This window comes from Phascolarctos cinereus, unplaced genomic scaffold (assembly GCF_003287225.1).
Source record: "Phascolarctos cinereus isolate Bilbo 61053 unplaced genomic scaffold, phaCin_HiC Scaffold_576;HRSCAF=1206, whole genome shotgun sequence".
In the NCBI taxonomy this organism is placed as follows: domain Eukaryota; kingdom Metazoa; phylum Chordata; class Mammalia; order Diprotodontia; family Phascolarctidae; genus Phascolarctos; species Phascolarctos cinereus.
The window spans coordinates 8010-14656 of NW_027555931.1; the positions used below are offsets into that span (position 1 = coordinate 8010).

The 6647-nt window shown below is 39.0% G+C and overlaps 1 pseudogene; it reads right to left on the reverse strand.

Moving 5' to 3' along the window:
- Window positions 1-1453: 1453 nt before the first annotated feature.
- Window positions 1454-6366, reverse strand: LOC110204543 (uncharacterized; annotated as a pseudogene).
- Window positions 6367-6647: the final 281 nt, after the last annotated feature.

Genomic DNA, 6647 nt, shown 5'->3' on the forward strand with positions numbered 1-6647 from the left:
AAAGAGTGAAATAAGAAAGAAAAGAAAAAAATCAAGTGACAAACATCAAAGAATACTTAAATGAAAATGCCAAAAATATTGTATTCATTCTCTAGCTATTTTCTACCGGCCATATATACAAACAATAAACAAAAAAATTACAAAAAACAAATTAGGTCTGGTTGGTGACAGTGAAGAAAAAAAAAAGCACCAAATGTCTTTGTGCCATTTGTTCTCTTGGCCAGTATTACGATTACCAGTAGCCTTCAATCTGCTGTTAGATGTCAATGAAGAAATTTCATAAGTTTGTATGATGGGCTTGAGTTGATTAGTGATTTCTTTGCCTGAAATTTCAATGTTAAAGCCTCTCATCTTCTTTAGACTCTCTAAAATCCACGAGCTATAAGGGTGGAAACAGTCACACACTAAAAGAAAAGAAAAAGTAGCGTCAGTGGCTCAGGATTTTTGATATTCACTTGTCTAAGACAACTTTATAAGAAAGCTACTTTTTTATGAACAATGGCAACATAGAGCATCAAACCAGGTTTCTACACAATTTCCTAGAAAAGTGTCCTTTTTTAGCATGAGCCTTCCATAAACTGATCTTGTATTTTCAAATATAATTTCTTAATATCTAATTCAAAATTTATCAGCTATCTGCCTGTTCCGCTCAATAGTAGAGTTTTTGTTAGAGGAAACAGTCTGTCCCAAAAGTCTTCGAGCAGTTTTAAGCTTTAATAATCAAAGTAATAATAACAAAAGCTTCAATATTTTAAAAAATAGTTTGTTTTCCCCTAATTACATACAAAGACAATTTTTAACATTTATTTGATTTTAATTTAGAATCCCAAATTATCTCCCTCCCCTCTTCCCTCACCTTCCCCCTCCTGGAGGCAGAAAGCATTTTGATATCGGCTATACATGTTCAATCATGCAAAACACATCACAATATAGGTCCTGTTTGAAAAGAAGACACTGAACCAAAGGAAAAAATACGAAAAAAAAGAAATGAAAACTAATATGTTTTAATCTGCATTCAGACTCCATCACTTCCTTCTCTGGAGGTGGATAACATTTTTCATCATGAGTCCTTTGGAATTGCATTGGATCATGGTATGGCTGAGAATCAGCTTCAGTATCTGAAAACTACACTCATGTTTGGACATATTTGGAGACACGATATTATTTCATGGAGACCTTTCCTACTAGAAAGGAACAATTTTCTAGGAAAATTGGTCAAATGAGATATAATGAATCCTGGACCAAAAAATCCGAAGGGATTTACACAGTAATTGAATAAGATTATAACTCCCTAAGCAACAAATAGGAGAAATAAACTTTTAATGAAAACAGTGATAATTTGAGACCAATCTTTTAGACATTCCTTTTTTAAAATGCCCCTTGTTAGAAAGTGGGGGAGGGGGGAAAATACCTGTTTTTCTCATTTTTCTGCTTCTTCAAGTGCTCTGTTTACTATATATAGATCATTAGTGACAGCTTCCAGGGTATGACAGGCCATTCTATGCCTCTCTGGGTTCTTGCTTGGTGTAGTCTGATGTTCTTCTCAAATTGATCACTTTTGGAGCTGTCTTCTCTTTAACTCTTTCAACCATTTTTAAAGATTCCCGGATCTTCTCAATGGTTTTGTCCGTGAGGGTGAGGAGAGAATGATTACAGTTCTGTCTCTCCTCTATATGATAGGCCAGTTCACTTATCTTCCCTCTAAGATTCCAGGCAAATATAAAAGGGGGAGAGTATTTATCAACTGTGACTAAGAGCAAGGCAGTGAGCAAGGCACTTTACAAAGATCATCTCCTTTGATCCTTACAACAACCCTGGGAGGGAGTTTTGAACATTATCTCCATTTCACAGTTGAGGAAATGGAGGTGGATCGCAGGTTAATGCCTGGGATCACACAGCCAATAACTCTGAAAGGCTAGATTTGAACTCAAGTCTCCCTGACTCCAGGGCCAGGGCTCTATCCTCTGGTCCACCTAGTATCTCACAATCGAGGAGCATAGATATACAATCACACATGTCATCATTCTTAACAAACAACAACAACAAAAAACTAAGTCTTCTCACACTGAAGCCAAGTATACAGGGCACTGTGAGTCAGACCAGAAATTCAAGAAAAAGTACAAAATGAGGTCCCAGCCTCAAGGAGCTCATAGTCTGTGCTACCCACACACAGAGAAACAAGAAGCAAAGTCTGGCTAGACTGTTGCCAATAAACTGCAAATTTCACTGGCTGATCCATGAGTGTAGAATAACCGCCACCATTCATATAGCATGTTTATTCCCCACTTTAAGCCTCACAACAAAAAGTGTCAGATAAGTAGTACAGGTTTGGGGGCCCCATTTTACAGGTGAGGAAACTGAGGCTTGGAGCCTTTCCCATGGTCAAACACAGGTCTGCTGACTCCAAGTCTAGTCTTCTATGGATTGTGTCGACTGTCTTTCAATTGAATAGGTATACCTGCTGAAATAGAGTTGATTTAGAGGATCTTACAACTGGGACACTCAGTGAAGGACATGGAGAAGGTCAGGAGGCAATCCAGAAGATTCATAGTTTGGAAAGTTTCCCTTAAGTGAAGAGCACAAAGGGGACCTGTTTGTTTAACTGAAATAGGGAGACCAGAAAGCAGTGACAAAGACCCTGGTTGATTTCTGAAAGTACTTCACTTATCTCAACTTACTTTGAGGTAGATGACTCTCCTCAGGTGAGTTTTTCATGATTTGATTTGACCATCTCATTTCACTGAGCTGTTTCTTAAGTTTCTCCACCTTTTCTTCCAAGCTTACCATTGTAGGGGGTTCTTCAAGCTGTGCTCAATACTCAACAGAGTCTATTGACTTTTCTCCTTCTCTAGTTGCACGAATTTCGCATGCAAATCTTCTGTCAGCAATGTCTTCATTTTGTTTTGTTCCCAATGAGTTTCTCCCTACATCAAAACAAAGGAGTTAGTCCTTTGTGTGTTTTAAAGTACTTTCTGTTTCTGGGGTTACATGTACTAGAGCAATATTTGATTAGTCAGTCATTCTTTTGAGTCCAAGTTAAATGCATTAACAAATACAATCTGCATCCACTTCAGCAGCAAACTGAGTAGAGTAGTAGACAAGGAATTAATGCCCTGAGTTTTGAGGCTGAGATTTGTCCCACCTGCCTAGGCCTCAGTTCATCATCTCTAAATCAGGAATCATAATCTTTGTACTCCTTACCTCACAGGGTTATTGTGCAGATTAGTTTGGACAATAGAGATGAAGTGCTTCTTAAGAGAAAAGTCATATTTCCCTCTAAGTCATAAATTATTGTTGTTAACGTTTTTAGTTTCATTTGCGAAAGGCACCTAAGGATTGGTATCTTTAGAGTGAAATCAACTTTTAGCTTAGTTGGGATAGGGTGAGATGTTATTTCCGCCTACTTTATTTGACAGCAGAAGCAATGCTTTTATTACTTCAATTTGTGAAAAAAAGTGGTCACTATGACAGAGACAAAATCAAGGAATCAAACTAGGCCCAGACTCATCTGAGTCTGAGCTCCAGGCTCTGTATGGGATTAAATAGACCAGATTAAATGCAGGGAACATGAAAAATCACTTTCTCTTTAGCTCAGGTTTCTTCTCCTCCCATGTTGCCTCCAAGGAAATCACAGCATGATATTTGAATATAACAAACATCTAGGTCTCCACAGATGTGGGTAAAGGCACTCAAGAAATGTATAATTTGAGTAGGGTGACCTTTGTTCTACCTCTCAGAAAACACAGAAAGGACTCACAGTAATCCATAAACCAGATTTACCATTTCCTTCTTCTCTGTTGATTTCTACCTTTTCCCCAGGGTTGTAATATCCTTGAAAAAACCCTGTGGTTTGGACTCCTTGTGGGAGAAATTAACTTGGAACTAGCAGAGAGGAAATATACTAATATTCTTCTCTCACCCTCAGAGATCCACACTGGCCTGCATCGTTTTGGGACTAGCTGAGGGCTTCACTCTCTTGGAAGGAGATTCTAGACAGACAGACTAAACATTGGCCAAGTAACACATTGTCATATTAAGGCTCCAAGTTGTGGTCTTTTGTTCATTCATATTGTGGTGTAGATTTCACTGCTGCCATGTGCATGACCCTCTTCTGGTATCAAGACAACCCCAAAGCCAGGAAATCACCTTCTCAGCCTCTTTTGATAAAAATCTGAGTAGTTGGAGCATGCTGCCCAGAGAATTCCTACTTCTTCCTTTTTGCTTTGGGGTCTGGGGCTTTCTTCTCAAGCCATATGGTGGAGAGACCAAGGAACTCATGTGCCTTTGCCTCAAGAGAGACATTAATGGATTCCTCAGAGAGTAATATCCTTCCTCACTCCCCACCCCTCCCTGCCCACCAAATGGGATTCAGGTTCTCTCTATTGGGCCCGGCCATACTTTGGAAAGGAGTGAAAAAGGAAGAGGTTGAAAATGAATATTGAAGCCTTCCTTGAAAGGCCAGCACAATGAGATGCCACTGACCCTTGGAACCCTGGCTCCTGATTGGTGGGCACCCAATACTCTCAAGTGGATGCGAGGAGAATGCAAACCACTAGATGGCAGTAGTGTTGTCAGTGGGCATAGTCACACCTTCCATGAAAAGATCATCAGCCCCAAACCTTACCACTCTGTGCACTCATCAAGTTGAGTTAGAGACCTGACATTTGTATCGTGTTTTAAGGTTGGCTAAGAGCTGTACATGTAATACCTTAGGAGACAAAAAAAAAATAGTCCCAACCTTTATTCATGTACCCATACTAGAATGGACACCGAAATAGTTATTTTTGATGAAGACTTTGTTGATGCTGAGACCAATTGGTTTGGGGAGGGAAAGGGGAGAGGAAGAGGAAAAGAATATGCATTGACACTCCTAAAGTGTAGCACAAGCCAGCTTTCATTCCCAATGGAATTAAAATTTTAGTAGCTCTTCAGATAAGAGTTCAAATTTAAAAAACTACTAATGTAGAAAACTCAACTTTTTCAAACCAGACCATGTAATTTCCAAAACATTATTGCAGATTAATTTTCATTAATTTCCACCATGTTATTTAGATGTACACCTAGCTCATTTAAAAAAAATAAATTCATAAAATTAATTGCTAGCGCATTCCCCATAGGGCAATCACTTTTTTGTGTTGGAACGGAATTTTCTCAGGTATAATAATGCCTTCTATTTGCAGGACACTCAGAGGTTCACAAAGCATTTAGATCCATTGACTGATTTGAGCCTCACTATAATCTGTTAGTTAGTTAGTCAGTTAGGTCTTATCATCCCCATTGCATAGATGAATAAATAAACTCTAAGAGCTGAAGCTGTTTATTCACCCAACAACCAACGGAGGGACATAGGAACCACATTTAGATCTCCCCCTAAGTCCTGCATTACACCATACTGCCTGTAATGAATGGCATGAACAACAACACTGTAAAGTAGATGACCTGGAACTATTTGTACCTTAGTGGAAAGTGGCTCTACCTTAAATCATTTGCATCCTGTGTCCCCCTTAGATTTTGAGCTCATGGAGAACAGTGCCAGTGTAATGTGACTAGTGAGAGTCCAGCCTTTAAGGAGCATGTGAAATGTGCTTGGCCTCATGCAATTCCTGTCATATGAGCTGGAGTATCCTGCTTCTGAGTAGATAGTAATAGAAGCCCCTATTATGCACTTCAGAGCATGCCCAGAAACAGGCTCAACAAACACCCATGAAGGAAAATGCATCAGCCAAGGTGTACTGTTCATCCTCCTAGTGATGAGCTCTCATTGGCCAACCCATCAATTTAATAGTAGTACTCTCTGTTCAAAAATACTTTTCTCTTCTGGTTGTTAGTACATATCAAATTCCACCATTAAATAATCATTCTTATATCATCTTCTTTTAAAGTTGCATGACAAATGTCCTCACTCAAAAGTCAAGTACATTTATAATGAAGAAAGGGGAGCATGGATTTTTCTACTTACTTCTGCGCAAAATCAGAAGTATGGGAATAAATATTTTCTCATCCCTCTAAAAACATCCTCCCCCCAAAAAAACTCTTTAAGGATGCTAATAATGATGGGCTTGTTTGTGGTTTTGCAAATGGGTAAGATTGAAGCATTAATATAACTTTGAAATATAATTTGTTGCCATGTACTTCCATGGACCTTCCTTTCTTCTTCTCCAAATCCCATCTCTCTTGAAAGAAGGCGTCAGTGGCACATTTGCCTTCTGAGAATTTTAAGGATTTCTTTTGTTCCACAATCTTTTCTTGAGTTTGGGATGACTCAAACACAGTCTCTTGATAAAGGTGGTGCAGCTGCTCCACCTGCAGAGTTAGCAATTGGATCTCTCACTGCAGGACTTCACTTTCTTGTGTAATGCAGCACATTATTTTACCATTTTAGGTAGTAGGGCCCTTTAAGTCATGGAAAGCAGAAATTAGTGCTTCACCTCACCCCAGACCTCTCTCCTCTTAAATGTAAACAATAGTGAAATGTACTCTTGCATAGTTCAGCACAGCCTGTACCTCCAATGCAAATGGATAAGAAAGCTTGCAATATAATTGCTTTAGATAATTATGTGTATACCAGCGACCAGGACACCTGGTCTGATTCGTGTGATCTCTGACCTGTAATAATGGGGTGCTTGGGTGCTTGTGCTTGTACGTGT